We start from the raw sequence: 23132 nt of genomic DNA on the forward strand, positions 1-23132 counted from the left end.
TAAATTTTCAGGCTGTGAGTAAGCAAATCATCAGTAATAACATCTGATTATTAATCTAAGTCCACGAATTGTCATTACTCTTGTCCACATTACTTCATGATCCAGTTCATTTTGAACCTCGCTATACGTAATACTTCTGGTTGCAGCTTTAAATTCTCCTTCCGCTTCTGAAGAGTGTAATGGATCATTTAGATAGAAGTTCCACGAGTTGTAGAATATTTGCCTCCTCTCTAGTTCACCTTTCAACCAACTCTCAGTTTCTACAATTATGAGGGGGCAATTTGTTTCTACGAGAGGTGTGACTTTGTTGCGAATACTGCAACAGTTAACAACTAGTAGTTTAATATTCTCACTTTCCGGGTTCGCTATCGGTTTTACTCAAATAGGTGCTTAAAATAGCGTTACTTTTTCTACTAGATGGCTTAGAGTTTGTTCTAACTAAAACAAAAACAAAACAAAAAACAAAGGTACAATGTGCTTCCCAAAGGTACTCTCCCACACGAGTGGCCAGGGCTTAATAAAGTTAGAGAGAGGGCAATGCAGTGGTCGAATTATTCTTTTGAACTCTGAAATTAAGCCAGCACCAGTAACCTTTGCGCAGACTTGGGTGTACACATTGCAAGATATGGCAAGAAGAGACAATATACTGTATGATGCAATAGAGGGATGGAAAAATACGTAACGGTGAATGAAAATTCGATATTTAGAGCTCATTTTAAGGCAGTTACATAGGAAGGAACTGGAGAATGTGGTTTGATGAAAGAAATGAGAGGCTTCAACCCGTTGCAGCAGGAACCTTCTTCGAAAACTAAAAAGACGGTGTACTGGGATAAGACCAGAGACATTAGAAGATACGTAGTAATTTGGCTACAACATAGATAAATCACGTGCTCGATTGTAAAGCACACCCAGATGCATGCATAGAGTCAGATCGTAACTTAATATTGATAAACAGCAGGATACAATTGAAGAGGACAATGAAGTGGTACATACTAAAACATGAAATACTGACGAATTAGAATAGAGTGAAACAAACTGAAAATTCTCCGAGGTAGTGAACAGTTGCCTAAGAAAGAGCGTCTAGAGTACTTCAGTAGAAAATGAGACGAGTGTCACAGAAAAGGAAATAGCTGAAACAGGAAAAAACACATGGGTATAGTGATGATAGAGACAAATAAGCCACGGATAACTCAAAAAATACTTGAGCTTCTGGGTGAAACAAGAAAATATAAGAATCCTCACGAATTAGTTAGGAAAGATACAGTACACATCGCCTAGGAATAAAATTAATAGCAAGTGAAATAGGTTAAAGCGAAATGAATGAGAGATACTTGTAGAGTGATTGAGAAATATATCATTTCAGGGCAGTATACACGTATACACGGCCTACAGGAAGATATAACATTATTTTTGAGACGTATTATGTAAAGGTTTAACCTACCAGGTGTAAATGGGAAACCTCAGTTAAGTGCAGAAGAAAGTACAGACATGGCTAAAAATGGATCAAAGTTGTGTATGAATGAGAGGAGCTGTTCCAAAGTTTGAAATGAAGAACTTAACGTGGAATAAACAAATGATTCAGTAGTGTGGTCAGAATTTGCCACTGAATGATCTGAACTCAAATCAGTAAGCGGAGATATTGATATCTGCGGCGGGTTTAGGAACTGGGCTGTTGTATGTGGTATCAAAGATCTATGAAGCTATTTAGTCACTTTCAGATTTCTGGAAAGTATTACAAACACACTACCGAAGAAGGCAAGTGTGAGTAAAAGGGGAAACTATAGGACGATTAGTCTGACAAGCAATGCATCTAAACTGCTCACGATATTAATTTATTGTAAGACATAAAGGGGGAAAAGGGGGAAATTATCAAAGAAGAATACCTGACAATGCAATTGACAATGTAAGGTATAATTAAAAAACAAAAACGCAAGAAAGGAAAAACATTAAAAGATGTTGTTCAGGTACAGAGCTAGACATGAACAAAAGTCAAAAGGGAGGAAAACAATGGAAAATCGTGAAAGAAAAGTTTGTGTTAAGAAGGCTATAGCTTGCAACCACTGTTTTCAGCTTGTACTCCGAAGAAGCAATAAAAGTACTGAGAGACAAAAAAATTCTCTTATAAAATCGTAAGTATTGTATCAAACTCTGTTTCCAATATCCATGGATATCTAAATTTTTGTACTGCATCCTGTGACATTTACTTTCGGTTCATGTATATTCTTGTTAGGCATCTTTCCAAAATATGGAACTCTATGAGCACTAACTGTTCAAAACAAAACTCATACTGCGGCTTTTGTTATCAACACACCTATCACGCGTGTGCGCTGTCGTACACGACCGACTGTAATAGACGCAGATGCTTCTATTTTTGCTGGTGATGGAGATGACTTGCAGACGAGTAGGCTATTACACGATCTCATCTTCCGTCTCTCCCTAACTCATCTGAATTACCTGTTTGCGCTTCTCCTGAAGGAACGTTCATCGGCATTCTTGTATATCGGCACTCACACTTATTTTTATCCTCATTTGAGTCAGTGACACTCATGTCGACATGCCATAAAAATTTATGAGGCGCCTGTGAACACAATAGCGCGTTGCACCATGTATTATTCTGCATAGCGTTTTCCTTACGTCTTCGTCGCGTCTGAAAGCAGCACGGTGTAAGCTTTAACATTTGCTTTTATTTCGCTACGAGCATAATTCATAGCTTTGTCTGTTAATGTTCTTTTTCTGTTAAGTACTTCGATTAAGTACATTAATTATGGAAGGAAAAATTGATTTAACTGACTTTCAGAATTTCATAGCACAGTCAGTGCATTATAGTTATTCTGTTATCCGATGTTGATCTATTTTGATGATACATACAGGTTTCCCTGCCTCCCCTCGGTTTGGAGCAAACATCACATAATATACTGGTTATGGTGGTTGCAGCAGAGTAGCGTTTGCACTGAGATTAGCATTGTAAATACATCCATTAGTTACATTTGTTGCGCCTTTCCTTATACCATGTATTTGTGTACTTCTTGTGTCAAAAAGTGTTATTATAGACAGAAGAGAAAACCGTTTTATAGGACCTGAAGGAATGGTCATTTCATTCTTGGCTGGAATAGAAAAAGCAGTTCATAGATATAGAAAAAAATGTGTTAACAGTATACACTGGTACGTATCTCTGAAATATCTACAACTTGTACAGGAATGAGGTTGTAGTTATATGAATCAAAATATCTGAAAGAAGAGTAATGAGAGGAACAATACTGTGCGCCCGTGTTATTCAAAGAGCAGACAGTAAAGAAAACTAGTGAGAAATTTTGAAAAGGGAACGCACTGTTTAGGAAAATTAATAAAAACTTCAAGTCTTGTTTGTCAGTGGCAGAAAAGTACTTGAAAGATCATTTGAACTGAAAGGATACGGCCTTAAAAAGAGGTTAAAAACTGAAAGTTAATAAAAGTACATCCAGTCGTGAATTAAGTCTTAGACTGAGAAATGAGACGCTGAAAGTATAGGTTTATGTATTTTGGCAGCCAAAGTGAGGAAGATATAAAACAGGACTGTAAGCAGCAACATAAACTTTTACAAGGAAGGTAACTATATTAACGTTGATCAAAATTGAAATTTGAAAACAGTATATTGCAGAAATGACAAGAAGGATTGATGAAATATATTTTCTCGTTATACGTATGAATGAAAAAACACTGACCAAGTGTAATATTCTACAAAACCCATTGTTCTCGAATGGTACGCCACCCTCAAGTACAAAGATAAATACATATGACTGTGAAATATTTCTGAGAACAATGATGTTAGACTGGAGCGTCTACAGAATATTTCAGCTACTTTCCAAATATTACTACTTTTGTTGCTTGATTTAGGTCTGAAACGACTGGAATTATGTCAGTAAAAATGCATTATCAAAATATGTAGCACAGATAAAATGTGTGTCACATTAAATGCTGAACAAAGTGACGAATTACAGAAATTTTTTGAGAAGAAAAAGAACTTGAACAATATGTAAGAAACTATAGTGACATTTTCCAAGATGTAATGAACAAGATAATCATGTCCTTAACGGTTCCCATGCTACAAACAGATACAATATTACAAGAGAAACTAAAAATGTAAGTGAAGCAACCGTAATTGCACAAAGTAGTTTTTTTTAACACGGCAGCTAAATCTAGAGTGACTGAAGTGGCGAATAAGAGAACTTTGCTCATTCAGAGGTGGATATGTGGTTATTGATTTCATTATTTCAAAGTAGTTCAACTATCTCTTTTTGTGAATATTATGTAAGCCTTCACGTTGCATCTTGTAACTGTGGTGTTCTTTAAGCAACCGGTCTGCAAATGTAGAACCGACTTTTCTAAGTCTCCGACTCCTATTACGTTCCTGCCTGACTGGCATAAAAGGAATTTGTCTCAAATACGGTTGATTTTGTATATCAACTCTTTTCCGATGTTAAGTGCTGTCTTTACCGTTGCGCAAAGATGTGTGCAATAGAACTCTTTTTCCTGTAACAGTACATATACATATATATTAAAACACAGAAAGAAATTCATAGTTATATTCGTAAGTATATTTACAACGCACGAAAGTCACAACATGTATCTGCTGCTGAACATATACAGTTGATGTCTTTGTTGCCAACAGGAACGGTCTGGATCTCCAGGAAAGGATCGTTGTGAGGACGCACGTACGGCATGCTGAACAGTTTGTCGTTCTGCACCACAATAACAGGTGAACGACATTGTTAATCCCCAGTTTTAGTTTGAGTTAGGTCTTCCACTATTTGTCCTTTGTTGGTTGAGTGGAGACCGAATAGTGAGATAATTTTCAAATCATGGTCGCCTGGTCGAAATGAAGAGCATCCTCAACTGTTCTAGGATAGCGTTGTTCTGCCGTATCTCTGATCATTAGTCTGTTATTCTTGCTCCATTGTCCAACAAAAATTTTTCATCTTGCAGAGGTGGCTGACGGGAGCGCAGCCTGTTTGTATTGAGCACAGGAATGTCAACATGTACAGGGAGATAAGCATCACCAGGTGTTTGTGTAAACTCCAGCCTGAGAGCGGATTCACGTCGCAAAAGTAGGGGAGCTAAATGGCCAAGAACAGGCAGCCAGAAAGTTGGAGTGTTTCTGATTGTTTTGTACACATAATAGAAAGCTACTAATACAGTCCAACAAATAGCATCGAGCAATGGCTACATTTCCATCATAGTGGACTACGAAACATAAAAAAATAAAAAAAACAGTTCGGCTCTCTTCTTTACCCTGTGATCGGTCCACCTCCTCAATACAATGGAATAGGTTCCATATTGAGAAAAAGCATCTCTGAATGTCGCCAGAAAGTTATGGCAAGGAATTTTAAAACTTCATTACGCCCATTGGCAAAGACATAACTTCAGTTATAGAAAAGAGTGGAAAACACAAAATCACTTTTGATTGCGGCAAATTCTGTACAGGCCAGTCTGGCAGGGCAGTACCACCCGCTTGAAGGAGCATCATAGAAGTTGAGGACTTAGAAAAGGAGGCTAGTTTTGCAGACCACCTGCTTACAGAGAGCCACATTTACAAGGTGCAACGTGAAATCTTACACAGCACCCACAAAGGGAGGAAGCAGAACTACTTTGAAGTTAGAAATTAATGAACACGAGTCCGTTCGCCAAGCCCTTGCAGTCCCATATTCCTTACTCCTAACTGAATGTACTGCCAATAATATCCAGACCACTTTTTAAATTACCCCTCCTACTCACACGTCTCATTTTTCCATTATTTCACTTATCTCACTTGCCATGATAAAAGTGTACTTTGTTAGGTACAGTTATTTCACTTATCTTTTCAGTATAGCTTGAAATATTGTACCTATTTGTGATATTTGTCCTGTTAAGTTCAGTCAACTTGTTGGATTATGTTAGCAAAGTAAACTGCATATTTTTCGACTGATTTTACTTCTGGGAACAGTGGCGATTTGTCATGTAGTTCAGTATTTAAGGTGTCACATGTTTTATCTAAGCAAAACAGTTTGACATCGCATTTTTATTGACATAATTGCATTCGTTTCAGTCGTAAGTCTAACATCGACAATTGTCACCTTCGGAAATCAACTAAGATACTGAGTTTCACAAGCTGCGACAAATCGATAATACAAACAGTGATCCAGGTACTGTCAAATGTTGTTTATTGCAGTCTTTGTTCACAATATAAACTCCTTCGACGATGATCGGTTTCAGTCAGTAATGACCATCTTCAGATATACAATATAAAAACTATACGAAGTCTGTCTATCAAAACAATGCAGTATTTCATACTCATACAAACTGGGAGCGTACACATAAGATAAGGTAAAGCGTACTGTTCTACACCATGTCCTAATGTGATAAAGCCGCAATGGCATTGTCAAAACATATAAATACACTTAGCAAAGCATCGTCATGTAGAACTAAAATATGGTGTAAAATAGGTCACATCGTCCACACAATCAATTTGCATCTGGCGTTACTGTAATATGAAATACTGTATCGTTTTAATAGTTAGACAGCCCACTAGTTGCATATTTTTTTTTTTTTTGTGATCTGAAAATGGTCATTACTAACTGAAACCGGTCATCATCGAAGGACTTTATATTATGATCAAAGACTGGAATAAAAAACATTCTAAGATACTGAGTATATGCGTTAGTTTTAGACCTTTGATTCCACAAAAATTTCACAGCCACATATATTTATCTTTGCATCTGACGACAGCGTAACTGCCGAAAACGGCTTTGTAAATTAATAAATATTGTAGAATATAACGCCACTGTCGTGTGTTTTTATATTTATAAATAAATCTTCATTAACTAACTGTTTCCATCGACTCATTACCTTCACGTGTCATAAAATTATTTGCAGCAGGATGTGGCGTCAAATAAAATAAGAACCAACCTGCGTACTCGACACCAATAACGCAAAATATATAGTCAACGCTAAAATGCATTACTGCATTTATTTCTACCGTTGAAGATATAGGTTACTGCATTTTACTGCTGGCGTAAGTGATGCGGGATGGTTTTTATTTCATTTGACGCCTCTGTAAGAACGTTGGTTTACAGGGTGCAATAAACAGTTTTATGATACCTGAAGGTGATAAGATGATCTAAACCGATAATTAATAATGATTTGTTTTATCGGCAGTTCTTGGCAGTTCTGAAATACCACTTTTTTGAAATATCTTCTAGCTGTAGTGTCTTCTTGCGTAAAATATGCTGTATAGATTTAAGTGTTCATTAGGACTTTCTGAAAGTAAAGCCTTATATGGACACGAAACGTATACAGCCAAGGAAAGAATAGAAACCTTCGAAATGTGTTACAGACGAATAGTGAAGATTGGACCTGATGAGAGATGACCAATGAGTACATAATGAAGCGAGTTAGCTAGAAGATATCTTTTCTGCACAAAGCGACTGTTAGAAGGAGTATTTGCAAAGGAATCCTGAGGCATCAAGGAATAATTAATATGGTAATGTAGGGAAGTGTGAGGGGTTTCAGATTGTAGTGGAGACCAAGGGTGGATTATTTATATCATGGGGAGGTTGAGAGGTAAAAGTATTTGTTTTTAGGCTACTCTAGAACTCTAAGGGCGGTGTGCAGAAGGAAACGAACAAACCAAAATCAACTCGCTAGCCGCAGACTCTTAGAGTGGACCAATAAAAAATGTTTTTATCTTTCAAGCTTCCTCTAATATGTCACAACTGATGTTTAACATATCAGTCTTAAGTTAATTAAAACGCAACTCTCATAGTGAGCAATTACGTTCCCCCTCTCTTTTGGATTCCGTAATGCCGTCGACGAACTACCAAACCGTAAAATGATCCAATGGTCTATTTTGACGAAATTTCACCATCAGTAACTACATGTAAAAGGAACCTCTGTAAGACAGCTTGTCCTGTAGCCACTAATAATAAGTTCTGTCATTAACTAGTAACAGTAGTAGACTATGTACTAGTGGATAGGCAGATGATGAGTAGCCTCACAGATGTTAAGGTCATTCCATCTGAGGCCTTAGACAGTGACCATCGGCTGTTGGTAGCCACCCTGAGAGAGAAAAAAGATAGGAGGGCAACAGATATACAGGAGAAAAGGTTGAAGACATGGATGCTGAAAGAGGATGAACGGAGGATCCAGTACCAGACACTGATCAGGAAGAAGCTGCCAAAGGAAGATCAGAGAACAGTGGAAGAAGAATGGGGAGATTTTAAGAGGGCCCTAGTTGAGGCAGCTGAGACTGTGTGCGGAAGAACTAGCACAAAGAGGAGAAGTAAGGAAACCCCATGGTGGAACAACATATGTAAAGAGGCAGTACTTCGAAAGAACAAAGCCTTCAGAGAATGGTTCCAGACCCGAACAGAGGAAGCTAGGGTAAAATATAAGGAAAGCAAGAAAGCGGCACAGACCATAGTAAGGGCGGAGAAGAAGAAGTGGATGGAAAAATGGACAAGAATGTTAGAAGAGGACAGTGAAGGGAACAAAAAAGTACCTTACACCATGGTAAGAAATAAGAGGAACGACAGAACCGAGTGCCTGAGGATCATGGATAATAATGGAAGAGTTGTGGAGGAAATGCATGAGCTCAAAAAGATTTGGAAGGAGTACTTTGAAGATCTGTTGAATGCCGCCAAGCGGGTAACTAACAGCGATGGAGAGCCTAAGGCAGCAGACGATGATAATAGTGGGGAAATTGATGATCTAACTTGGAATGAAGTGGAAGAAGCCATAAAGAGGATGAAAGGGGGCAAGGCACCAGGTTGGGACGAAGTAACAGTGGATATGATACGAGCAGCAGGAGAAGTAGGAACCCAGTGGCTATACAGAGTGCTGAGGGTGGTGTGGAAGGAGAACAGAATTCCTGAGGATTGGAAGAAAGGAATTATAGTCCCGATCTTCAAGAAAGGGGATAAAAGGAGATGTGAGAACTACAGAGGAATCACCCTGCTATGCCACTGTGGAAAAATCTATGAAAAGATCCTGGAGAAGAGAATAAGAAGCAGTATTGAAAGTAGACTGCAAGAGGAGCAGTACGGTTTCAGACCGGGAAGATCAACAACGGACCTCATATTTGCGGTAAGGCAACTGCAGGAAAGGCACTTTGAGTAAGGGAAGGACTTAATCATGGCCTTTTTAGATATTGAGAAGGCGTATGACAGTATCTGTAGGGACAAGCTCTGGGATGTGCTGAACGCAAAAGGGATAGATGAAGAGATAACACGAAAAGTCAGAAAAATGTATGAGGGAAGTGAGAGTTGTGTGAAAGTGGGGAGGGAACGTACTGCATGGTTCAAGCTGGAAAATGGGCTGCGACAGGGAAGTGCACTTACGCCTTTATTGTTTATTATTGTTATGGATGAAATCCTACAGCAAGTGTCAGATGCAATTGGAGATCATAAAATGAAAGCAGTGCTTTTGGCGGATGACCTGATGTTATGGGGAAATTGCGAGAAGGAGGTGCAAGAGCAGTTAGATGCATGGGAGGCAACGGCAGCACAATATGGAATGCATTTCTCTGCAAAGAAAAGTGAAATAATTGTCACTACAAGGAAGACGAATAGGCCAAATGTGGATATAACTTGTGGAGGGGAAAAACTACAAGTGGTAGAGAACTTCAAGTACCTGGGAAGCGTGATTAAAAGTAAGGGGGGAAACGCAATGGAAATAAATGAAAGGTGCAGAAAAGCAGGGCAGTTCTAGAAATGCATTAGGGGGCTTATTTGGAGCAAGGAGGTGCCACAGAAATCCAAGGGAATTATATACCGAACCTACTTTGTCCACATATTGGCATACGGAAGTGAGACATGGGTAATGCACAAAAGCGACAAAAGTAGAATACAGGCTAGTGAAATGAAGTTCCAGAGAAGCAGGTTGGGTGTAACAAGACGAGACAGATTGCGAAATGTGTATGTGAGGGAAAGACTAAAGGAGGAACCAGTACAGGACAGGATAGAAAAATCAAGACTGCAGTGGTATGGACACATGAAGAGAATGGATGAGGGAAGAATTCCAAAGAGGATGTTTGATCTGCAACTGGAGGGGAAGAGGCCCAGAGGAAGACCAAGAGATAGGTGGGTGAAGGGAATGAAGGAATGTGTGACGAGAAGAGGAGAGAACTGGACGAAGGTGGAAGAGGGGGAATGGTGGAAAGACAGAACACGATGGAGAGGCTTGTGTTCCCGACAGACCCAGCCAGTGGCTGGAAACTGTCCAAGATGATGATGATGATTAACTAGTTGCACGACTTTCACGTACTCTTTAATGCAAGCGGTAGTTGGAATCTTTCGTTGTTGAGATACTTTGTTTTGTGAATAATCTTTGGATTATAAACAAAATGTTATGTGTAAAGTGCAAGTCTGAAGCTGCAACGAGTAACGATGCCGTCGGGCTTCACTATGCAAGCAGCTTTCGGAGCGAGTATTATTCCTCTCCTTCCTGTCTGTAAAGCCCTTGATGGGCCTTGGACTGCTCTAGGACTTCATTCCATTCGTTCCTGTCCAACGTCTCCATCCTCTGACACCAATAATATTTACATATTTTTGCATGTCATCCAAGTATCTAAGTCTTCGTCTAATCCTGCTTTCTCGTCCCCCATGGTTTTGTATCAACGCTATCTTTCTTGGGTTCTCATGTTCCGTGCGAAAAACGTGGCCGAACCATTTAAGACGGTCCATTTCAATGAACTTTGTGTTTTCATAATCTTTATATAATCTGTGAAGCGTCAATTAGGGCGGTTCACAAACAACAAGTCAAGTAGACATGTTATTCCAAAAATTTTATCGTGGAAGTTGGGGCCAGGAGTTGCTGGTGAAATAACACACACTGCAAAGGTTGTCTTTTATTTTAAAAGGCTTTCTCAATAATAAATTTTTAAGTCTGACATTAAAAAAAACAATTTCAAAAACAATTTCGAATAGTTGACAAATTTTCTTTACGAAAAGGAGTTTGTGAGGTATGATGTTAACAACTTCCCAATAATAAGATTCTAAACTTGTTACATCTATAAGAGAAAAATTCCTTTAAAAATACACCTTTTGTAGCTAGTTTTTACTATAGCTAAAATAGTTGTCTCTCACCAGTTAAATAACTTATTGCATTACACCTGTCACTTGTTACAAGATAAATGTGAATAAGCCAGCACACAAACCTTCACATTAAAGGCAGTTCCCAAAAAATTTTTTCTTATCTCGGTGAGGGAGTGACACGTGTAAAGGGGCCCAAATCACAATAAGCGGAATAGATATTGGTGATGTACAGGGCCACAGCAGATCAGCCCCAAAACTTCGATTACAAGCCACCACCTCCCCGAATTACCCAAAACCAGAAGATATAGCAAGGGCGCTGCCTGCAGAGACTCCGAACCACTGACACACGCGACACCGACCCAAAATCAACCATCGAGGTGTGAATGAAACGGCCCGACCAAGAAGCACTTATCACATTCCCGCGGACAGGCAAACGAAAACTGTGGTGGGAAGACCCCAACAAAACCACTGGTGAACAAACTCATACACTTCACTAGAAATTGAAAAACCCCTTTCATAAAAACAGTACTCAACTTCTCATACTCCACCACAGCGCCGGGAACACGTTGCACTTCGAAATGGTCGTCAGAGCCAACCGCCGTCAGTGGTTTCAACGGCCGATAAGAAGACATACGGTCCCACCCGCTGATCTGCTGCACCACGGCTTCTAAGCTTTGTAAGTCACGTACATGCGGGCAAGGTAGACGTAGCCCCTGACAGCCGAGAGGTCGGCCAAAGCACGTGGCGACGTGGCGAGCAGTTGACGACCGCCAAAAACAGGGCGCCGCTCGCGCCACCACCTCTCTCGGTCGTTCGATCGTCACGCGACTGTACTCTTGCTCCACCTCCCGCCAGAGGGCGGTAGCGATCCAAACAGCCCGCCAAACCGAATGCGCCACAGCAAACACTAGACGCGAAGCGAAAGCACTCCGCCTGGTGCGCTTTTCGAACAACCGGACACAACTACGGCTCAATATGTAAGGTTCAAAATTATATCGTCTGCGCCATACACCAGTTTCATTGGTCGCCCCATAAATTACTCATAACACTTTTCGTTCAAAATATCCCATTAGCTCTTCACACTGTTGTTTCAGTGACAAGGCTTCTGAGCCGTATTTTAATACTGTGCGTATTTAAAGCTTTATACAGTAGACACTATGGTCTTCTGGACAGATATCTGGGCTTAAACTGCGGGCTCTGTCCTTAATGGCTAGGTGGATGCACCGCTTTATTTCCATATTGATATCATTCTGTGCAGTGGTACCAGACAGACAAATTCACGAACAGATTCTAATTGCGCCAGCTCAGTTTTTAACGTTGTATTTAGTTCTGTTTGTATTGTTGTTGTTGTTGTGGTCTTCAGTCCTGAGACTGGTTTGATGCAGCTCTCCATGCTACTCTATCCTGTGCAAGCTTTTTCATCTCCCAGTACCTACTGTTTGTATTATCCGCATATATTTGGTTTTACTGATGTTCACTTGCAGTCCCATTTCTATTACAGCTGCCACCAGCGTCCTGTGAGTTCCTGTAACAGTTGATTGTCTTCTTACAAAAATATCCACACCATTTGCATAGACCAGAACCTCTACCAGTCCATTGTGCACTGCGCTTGTTGTGTTGATTTGAGCTGTCCTTCTAGCGAGTAATATGGACCGTATGCTAACTGGACAAATGTCGTGTTAAAAAAAAAAATAAAATAAATGAAAATAAAAAAAATTAAGTACATGCGGTTCGACCGCTGTCCCTTCACCTTTGTATCTTTGAAGTGAAATAGTTCAGTGAGATCTGTGAAACAAGCAATGTCCATGATTGTGTGGTTATTGATTTATAATAACTATCAGCACAGCATTGATGTACGAGGTGTGGCTAGAAAAAAACCGGACTAGTACTGGTGAAACAATAAAACGAATGCAATAAGGCTGAAAGTCGCGTGGCCTGTCACGTGACTCTCGCTCCGCCTAGTGCTCGAGTTTCATCTGCCTCCTGCACTCAGTCTGCCCATGGCGTCTGTTTTAAGTAGTTGACGTTTTGTCTGTGCGTCGGAAAATGTTGAGTGTACAGAAAGAACAGCGTGTTAACATCAAATTTTGTTTCAAACTAGGAAAATCTGCAAGTGAAACGTTTGTAATGTTACAACAAGTGTACGGCGATGATTGTTTATCGCGAACACAAGTGTTTGAGTGGTTTAAACGATTTAAAGATGGCCGCGAAGACACCAGTGATGACACTCGCACTGGCAGACCATTGTCAGCAAAAACTGATGCAAACATTGAAAAAATCGGTAAACTTGTTCGACAAGATCGCCGTTTAACAATCAGAGCAGTGTCTGAGTTAACAGGGAGTTGACAAGGAAAGTGTTAGGCAGATTCTTCATGAAAGTTTCAACATGAACAAAGTGTGTTCAAAAATGGTTCCAAAGTGTCTCACAATTGAACAGAAGGAACGCCGAAGAATGCTTTGTTCTGACATCCTGGAAAACAATGAAAGTGATCCCACCTTCTTACAAAATCGATGCATTGGAAAACTCCTGGTTCTCCACGACAAAAAAAAGCACGAATGTCAAAATCGAAATTCAAGGCAATGATGATTGTTTTTTTTGACATCAAAGGGATTGTGCACATTGATTGGGTACCAGAGGGACAAACAGTGAATCAGCATTACTACATTAGCGTCCTGGCTACCCTACGTGAGCGAGTACGGAGAAAACGGAACGATTTGTGGAGAAAAAAGTCATAGATCCTTCACCAAGACAATGCCCCAGCTCACAGTGCGTTGTCAGTGAAGACGTTTTTGGCAAAACACAACATTCCCATCTTAGATCATCCACCCTACTCACCTGATTTGGCCCCCTGTGACTTTCTTCTTTTCCCTAAAGTCAAGTCAGCTTTGAAAGGAACTAGATTTGAGACTGTTGAAGCAGTAAAAGAAAAAGCGACGGAAGTAATGTATGGACTTACCGAAAATGATCTGCAGCATTGCTATGAACAGTGGAAAATTCGTATGGAGCGGTGTAGAGACCGAGGAGGAGAGTACATTGAAGGAGATAACAAGAAATTGTAAATAATTGTAAATAAATGTTTTTTCCAGCATCAGTCCGGTTTTTTTCTAGCCGCACCTCGTATTGTAACAGATTGACATGGACTCACAGCAAAAATTTTTGAACTGAAATAGTTCAGTGAGATCAAGTGATACAAGCAATGTCCATGGTTGTGTAGTTATTGATTTATAATAATAACTATCAGTACGGCATTCATCTGTTGTAACAGATTGCCATGGACTCACAGAAAAATTCTCTCTCTCTCTCTCTCTCTCTCTCTCACACACACACACACACACACACACACACACACACACATGCACACTATTAAACACGCACAAAAGTGACATGCCAAATTTTTAAAACAGCACAGTGCAAAAAATATTATACCCCTAGTATAACACTGTGAAATGATTGTGATGACTTTCAAAAAAGATATAGTATCTAATTACTGCGATTTATTGACTGACCACTTACAAAACTCAATTCTACGAAGGAAACTGCATACACTAAACTTGTCCGGCCGCTTCTGGAGTATTGCTGTGTGGTGTAGGATCTGCATGAAATAGAATTGACGGTGGACATCGAAAATGATCAAATAAGAGCAGCTCGTTTTGTATTATCACGAAACACGGGAGAGAGTGTCACGCTTATAATACACGAATTGCGATGGCAGTCATTATAACGAAGGCGTTTTTCGCAGCGGCAGGACCTTCTCATAATACAGGGTGATTCAAAAAGAATACCACAACTTTAAAAATGTGTATTTAATGAAAGAAACATAATATAACTTTCTGTTATACATCATTACAAAGAGTATTTAAAAAGGTTTTTTTTTCACTCAAAAACAAGTTCAGAGATGTTCAATATGGCCCCCTCCAGACACTCGAGCAATATCAACCCGATACTCCAACTCGTTCCACACTCTCTGTAGCATATCAGGCGTAACAGTTTGGATAGCTGCTGTTATTTCTCGTTTCAAATCATCAATGGTGGCTGGGAGAGGTGGCCGAAACACCATATCCTTAACATACCCCCATAAGAAAAAATCGCAGGGAGTAAGATCAGGGCTTCTTGGAGGCCAGTGATGAAGTGCTCTGTCACGGGCTGCCTGGCGGCCGATCCATCGCCTAGGGTAGTTGACGTTCAGGTAGTTACGGACAGATAAGTGAGAATGTGGTGGCGCTCCATCCTGCTGAAACATGAATTGTTGTGCTTCTTGTTCGAGCTGAGGGAACAGCCAGTTCTCTAACATCTCCAGATACTGTAGTACAGTTACAGCAGCATCTTCGAAGAAAAAGGGACCAAAAACTTTATTGGCTGAAATGGCACAGAAAACGTTCACCTTAGGCGAGTCACGTTCATACTGAGTTGTTTCCTGCGGATTCTCAGTGCCCCATATACAGACATTGTGACGGTTGACTTTCCCGTTAGTGTGGAAAGTTTCTTCATCACTAAACACAATCTTTGAAACGAAAGATTCATCTGTTTCCATTTGAGAAGGCTAAAATCACAGAAATCGATTCTTTTAATCTTATCAGCTGCACACAGTGCTTGAACCAATTTCAGACGATAAGGTTTCATAACTAACTTTTTTCGTAGGACTCTCCATACAGTTGATTGTGGAATTTGCAGCTCTCTGCTAGCTCTGCGAGTCGATTTTCCTGGGCTGCGAACAAATGCTTGCTGGATGCGTGCTACATTTTCATCAGTCGTTCTCGGCCGTCCAGAACTTTTCCCTTTGCACAAACACCCATCCTCTGTAAACTGTTTATACCAACGTTTAATACACCACCTATCAGGAGGTTTAACACCATACTTCGTTCGAAATGCACGCTGAACAACTGTCGTCGATTCATTTCTGCCGTACTCAATAACACAAAAAGCTTTCTGTTGAGCGGTCGCCATCTTAGCATCAACTGACGCTGACGCCTAGTCAACAGCGCCTCAAGCGAACAAATGTACAACTAAATGAAACTTTATAGCTCCCTTAATTCGCCGACAGATAGTGCTTAGCTCTGCCTTTTGTCGTTGCAGAGTTTTAAATTCCTAAAGTTGTGGTATTCTTTTTGAATCACCCTGTATTTCAATCACAAACTTTCCCTGCAGAGAGTGAAAATATTTTGTTGGCATCCACATACATAAGGAGAAATGATCATCATAATAAAATATGAGAAATCAGGGCTAGCACGGAAAGATGTAAGTGTTCGTTTTTCCCTTCGCTCTTAGAGAGTGAAACGGCAGAAAAGTAGCTCAAAGGTGGGCCGATGAACACTCTGCCAGGCACTTAATTGTAAACTGGAGCGCAATCATGTAGATGTACATGCAGAACTGTATGTGGAATGACTGTAATGAGTTTTAAACACCTAATACTATGAGACCGTTAACCGAAGAGAAAAATGTGGCCGTTTATAACGGAATTTCCGTGCCAAATACCATTATGTAACTTTTAACCGATACTCAAATTGATCATTTCATTTCAGTGCAACAGGTAATTACTCAGTCACTGTTCAAATAGTACACCACAGATCTAATTTCGTCATGATGCACGAAAATTATCATCATAACTGAAATCACTTGCAACAGAGTCTCGCAACAGATTATTTTGAAAATTAAAATCGTTCAAAAATGTCGGGAGCTGCATTAACTTGTCTGTGCAGCTGTAGGTACGCATTGTCGCTGTTGCTATCGTGATTTTAGTGGCAGGCTGGCGTTTTCCTCTCTTTCGCAATGCTAATGTAATTTTATGATTTATGTGCTGTGTCACTCAACGATTTCCTCCTTCCGCTCCAAAAAATTGCCACATTATTTGCAGCGATTCACATTCGTTATGCAGAGCAACACCATTACATAACACAGCCATTCAGAGACGCTATCAGTTACTGACTGAATGTCGCGTTCCACAATAACATTTAATGTCTTTGTTCTTTGTGAGTAGTAGCTGCTCTAGCTATCATTCCATAAAATGGTTCAAATGGCTCTGAGCACTATGGGACTTAACTTCTAAGGTCATCAGTCCCCTAGAACTTAGAACTACTTAAACCTAACTAACCTAAGGACTCACACACATCCATGACCGAGGCAGGATTCGAACCTGCGACCGTAGCGGTCACGCGGTTCCAGACTGTAGCGCCTAGAACCGCTCGGCCACCCCGGCCGGCATCATTCCATACAAACAGCCCAATTGCAGTTTTCTCTACAACATTAACAAAATGTTTATAAGTAAATATTGTCTTTCATGCACTACATTCTACTGTTTACGTACTGATATCACTTACATATTTAACAAACCTACTGAAAATGTATCAATGAAAAATAAAGAAATGCAAAATAAATAAAAAATGAAAAATAAAAAATACGCTATGTACAGACAATGCGAAACCTACAATACTGTAACAGGGCGCTGACAGATGGTACTGTTTATTATGTTTACAATATATTGGCACACGTAAGTTGTTTCAAGACCAATTACGTCACAAAGGGGGAAAGAAGAGAAAGAAAAACTGTGTGTCTCCACCTCGAGTTTACTGTGTCATTACAATCCGTCATAAAATTGCTGTAAAGATCTGTGTGCCACAGTTGTTTCTGTGATATGTGTGTTGTGACGTTACCGAATGGATATTCTGCTGAGTAGTAGCTGCTCTAGCTATCATTCCATACAAACAGTCCAATTGCAACCTTACCTAATGTTGCTCGCAACTTAGGTAATTGGGCTATGCACAGCTCTGTATATTAAGAATACGTCGATAATGTCGTAGGACTGAGTCGTTCCTATCTGATTTCATGCCCACCTCTAGATGTGTCATGTCGTTGGCTAGAATTGCGAATAAATAAAATAAACAGAAATACTAAATAAAAATATTAATAATTAATGAAAAAGGTTCCATTCTAACGCCTATAACTGATGAAGATGACACCATAAAATTACGCTGAACAATGTTTATTCAAGAACTTAAATTTCAAATGAACCGGAAGTGGTCCTGCATTAACCAGATAAAAAGATATCCTTATAAAATGGAATAAAGTTGCGTTGAGAGTGTTATGAGCAGGATAGCAAAATACCCCAACTAAATAGTCATCCTAGACATGTAAAAAACAAAGTAAATTTCCCGATCAAAATACACGAAATATTCACCAGGCCAAAACACTTCAGAGTTCAGTCTGACAATTCAGACAATAACACACGAGAAATAACGAATAGCAACGCAATGCCCATTGTCAATTCACTTATGCAAGCAGGAAAGTTAGTTTGGAATTGGAGCACATTCAGACCTTGCGAAAGTTCGTCTCTTAAAAAGCTATGTGCGCCATTCAAAAATCGTCTGTCTCGCCTTGATTCGAGCAGTGTTCCGCCGCCGTCTAACTCTCACTGGCTGAAGGCCATCCACAACAAAAACACATTGTTCTTATGTTGCCCAGACATGATATCGACTCTTTCTGCACTAAACTAATATATCACAATAGTATTTAAATAACAGAAATGTTTAACATTCTGTCACACTGAGATCACATACAATAAATATAAATAATAGTTTGTTCATAAATAAATGAACCAGTGCTGTTGCGCAAGTGTGCACATGTTAAATGACAACAAAATATCGTTAAATACTGTTTGAACAGTTATTTATATCTACGTGATAGGAATGTCTTGTGACGGCACGTTACATAAATATTGACATTTTTAGCGGTTGTAAATCGCAGTTTACGTATTTTATGAATATATTGTAAAAGATATAGTTAATGTTCTTGAAACAACTGATACGCAGCGATAGCATCTTTATTTAATGTCTATGAAGATAAAAAAGGATCAAAAGGGACGCGATTGTGCGGCCGAGGAGGAAGGACGTATTTTGTGGGACACACACTGTTTTGTTTCGCTATACGGAAGGCAGCCATTGAGCAGCTACACATATTTTATGTAAGTTATTTGTAATTATCGCTAAAATAAACTTATTATTATTACAAAATGAATTTCTTTGTAATAGTTGTCACCTCAAATGCTCGCAGTGGCTAATTATTTTTAATAAGCATTTTTTCAGTAATTTGCGCTGCGAGAAGCTCATCTTCCGGTGCAGCCTCTGGTCGGCCATTACGCGCCGAAGTATTAATTTATTTTTCAATGTTAACAGTAACTGTAAATGCGAGAGATTTCGTTATAAGAACCCTTTTAAATTACAACAGATAATTAATTTACGTTAAAGTTCATGTTTTTAAACTATACAGATTCCATGAGTTCAGTAAGTTTTATCTTGGCCGCTCCACGGCAACAATCTAAATTCTCTCAAGCCTTGCTTTGCAATCAATAAACAGAAATTAACAAAATTACATTCAATTCAGTTAACGGCAACTATATTTTAGTCATCACGTTCAAAATCTAAAGTTGGTACATGAATAACTGAGGCCCTTCAAGAACCCGTTTCATATTCACTTATGCACGTAAGTAAAAGTGATAAGAAAAGACAATATCCCTGAGAGAAAGAAGCATGCTGATAAATTAAAAATAAAAATATATAAGTAATTTTTTGTATGTGACGTAAAAAATGCCCAAAGGACGTCACACCATATTTCATAGTGTCTTACACTTTGCCATTTCTGGTGCATTATCCGTTCTTCGGCTAAGCGAGTGACTGTTGCCCATATTCTACAGTGTTTTCCCATTTCTTGCCATGCGGACAGCCTTTGTACCTGGGCAGACCAGCAACGGTGTCTCCGGCTGAACCAGCTGCGGCGCGTTCTCGATCCTGGGTCCGCCAGCTAGCTCTCACCCAGACAAGGAAAACCGTCTCTTACCGATTTTGGGCAACCGAATAACTCGCCTACATGAGTATAACGCTTCAGTGCCCCGTTTAGACTTAATTACTTTGTGAATACTCCCAGAAATGTATAAGTAGAAAAAAAGGCCAAACGACATTCACTAGAGCAAATATAAGTGAATATAGCTGACTCACTTTTTAAGTTATCAACTAAAGAACATTACCCTATGTTACTGCGTCATTAAAGTCATCGACACTGCATGTGAAGTATCTCTAGCTGTTCAATTATACTTATACATCAGCAGCAGCCTTCATGTTGCTGATGCACCTAACACGGTATTAAGTATAGCAGAAGATAGACATAATGATCGAAATCACCATGGCAATGAAATAACGCTTTTGAAACGTACTTGAGGCTGCTCCGCATCAACAACCCCTATTCCAGGAACAACCATGGAGTTCAACAACATACAACATGGATAAAATAACAGTTCTGGAATTACTTTTTATAATTTACTTATCCTGACATGATTAGGGCCTTCATGCCCTCTCGTAAATCTAAAAAGGAGTTAAACAAATTTTGCCTTACATTCATTATGACGTATATCTTGTAACAGGTCTGACATCTACTACAGAATACGCTGTTTAATCTACTACAGAATATACTCTTTCCTACCAAATCTCTATTAGAGTTACTTCCCAATCAGGTGTCAGAGTAGCACAGGCAATAACCCATTATACAGTGATCTCCTTCCACAGCAAACTTTCTCCAGCTTTCCAATGACATCCCAGATATGTGATATTGGGAGCCAACAGATAACCGAAAAAGAAAGCATATGGGGAATGACATTCATCAGTATCCAGCAGTTACCTAGCTTGAGGATGAAAGCAGCAAGTCAGTCGAAAAGTCAAGAACTTTGTTGCTTTAGCGTACTGCAATGACGTGGCTTAACACCCAAAATTGTTTTATAAAAATGACACTGGCCGTAGAAGCCTACAAACTTAGAAATAACTATTACATAAATAGTGGAAAGAATAGCAGAACCAGTTGAAAGGAAACACTGTTTATATTCGTTCATGAAAAGAAGAACTACGTCAACTTTCAGCCTAGTAGATTTAAACCATGAGGCCTGATAGCAATGCACATGAAAAAATAAGGTCGGAAAGAGAAATAATGAGGAACATGATACAAAATCGAGTACAGAAAGAAATGTAACTGCGAGAAGATGGGACCATTTTCTTTGCAGTCTGACAGAGTATAACTGTCCATATACTTTAATTTTTTGAGGATTAAGTTATGAGATTGACGGAATGCTCCAGCTTTTTTTTTTTTTTTTTAAGTTCAATATGGGTCCGAATCTTGCGTAGTACGCAGTGTAGGTTGCTCCAGAGCTGCAGAGCAAAATACAGAGAAGGAGTTTGGATTTTGTTCGTTCGTTTTAAGGACAAGCATAACCTTGACACTTTTCTGAGTGTCCGGCCGGTGTGGCCGTGCGGTTCTAGGCGCTTCGGTCTGGAACCGCGTGACCGCTACGGTCGCAGGTTCGAATCCTGCCTCGGGCATGGATGTGTGTGATGTCCTTAGGATAGTTAGGTTTAAGTAGTTCTAAGTTCTATGGGACTGATGACCACAGAAGTTAAGTCCCATAGTGCTCAGAGCCATTTGAACCATTTTTCTGAGTGGTACTACAGTGCTTAATTAGCGCCTGTTGGCTGAATACGAAATCTGAGGGGTGTTGAAAGTGATGCCTGCCATGCCGGCGCCTAGGAATCAGTAGATGGCTGGCTCTGTACAGAGACATCAATATTAAGTGCTCAACAAGGGTGTGCGTGTGGCACCGAATGTGTTACGGAACTGGGGAGTGTTTGAGGGAACCATTGTCGTTCTGAAACTTCCTGGCAGATTGAAACTGTGTACCGGACCGACACTCGAACTCGGGACGTTTGCCTTTCACGGGTAAGTGCTGTACCATCTGAGTTACCTAAGCACGACTCACGCCCCGTCCTCACAGCTTATTACGGAGACGTGGCTTAGCTACAGCCTGGGGGGGTGTTTCCAGAATGATTTTTTCACTCTGCAGCGGAGTGTCGTTTTATTCACGCACATGACAATATAGCGCCCCTCACTGATCACGCCACAGGTTGGTGGAAATATACCTCCGCCCGAACAGGCCATGAGCGCCGAATGGTACCGACCGGCCGCCGTGTCATCCTCAGCCCGCAGATGTCACCGGATGCGGATACAGAGGGGCATCTGGTCAGAACACCGCTCTCCCGGCGGTATGTCAGTTTACGAGACCGGAGCCGCTGCTTCTCAGTCAAGTAGCTCCTCAGTTTGCCCCTCAACGGCTGAGTGTACGCCGCTTGCCAACAGCGCTGGGCAGATCGGATGGTCACCCATCCAAGTGCTAGCCCAGCCGGACAGTGCTTAACTTCGGTGAACTGACGGGAACCGGTGTTGCCACTGCGGCAAGGCCGCTGGCGGCGGAAATTTGAGCACCGATATAGCATAAACACCCTTTCCTGATTGAGGTCACGTACGAATTTCATCGAATTGTTCTGAACGGTTTCTAGGGTTCCACTCCGCGCATCAGAACAAAAATTACAATTGTGCCGCACTCCACGGGCATGCAATTACGTTCACTGGGCTTGGAAACCCACCATGTCCTCAGAGGAGAGGGTTGTCATCAGCGTCAAAGGTTGTCAAGAACGTCATCCTGTTGCTCGCCGTGCTGTGAACTGTCATTTTCGACTGCGAAATGTTTGGGAATCACCGCCCCCATAAAAGGGGTGGATTATTTACTCCCTTTGTGCCACCCCGGAGGCCATTTAGTATCAAATCTTTGGGATGGTGTGTCTGAAATGTTTTCCTTTGCCGCCCATAAGAAAACCGCGTGATTTCAGCGCTGGATGTCGCGTTTCTGATCTCCGTCGCACAGTCGTTAAGAGAAGGGGTGTAATGTATAAGAGGGTGAGAGGAGCCTTCCACTGTGCGACACGTCTACGGTGGAGTTCGGCAGAATTATGGTGAAATTTGTTGCCATCATCACATCATCAACACACCTTTCACGTCATATGAACTTCTGAGTTATTTCGTTTTCTCCGCAAGTTGGCACCTTGCTGCTTGAAGTCGCTTTTTAACTATTACAGAGGAAGTTTGTAAGCACATTGAACTAAATTTCAAATTTCTGCGCCGCAATGGAAGACCATTACGGGGTTCCGAAAACGTGACCCTTTAATTGCGTTGCGCCATATACGATAGGCGACGCTTTGATTTGCGATTAAGATGAAATTATC

General features: G+C 40.4%; 1 pseudogene; it reads right to left on the minus strand.

Annotated features, from left to right (window-relative positions):
* Positions 1-22200: 22200 nt before the first annotated feature.
* On the minus strand, positions 22201-22318 carry LOC124614637 (annotated as a pseudogene).
* Positions 22319-23132: the final 814 nt, after the last annotated feature.

This window comes from Schistocerca americana, chromosome 4, assembly GCF_021461395.2.
Source record: "Schistocerca americana isolate TAMUIC-IGC-003095 chromosome 4, iqSchAmer2.1, whole genome shotgun sequence".
Lineage (NCBI taxonomy): Eukaryota > Metazoa > Arthropoda > Insecta > Orthoptera > Acrididae > Schistocerca > Schistocerca americana.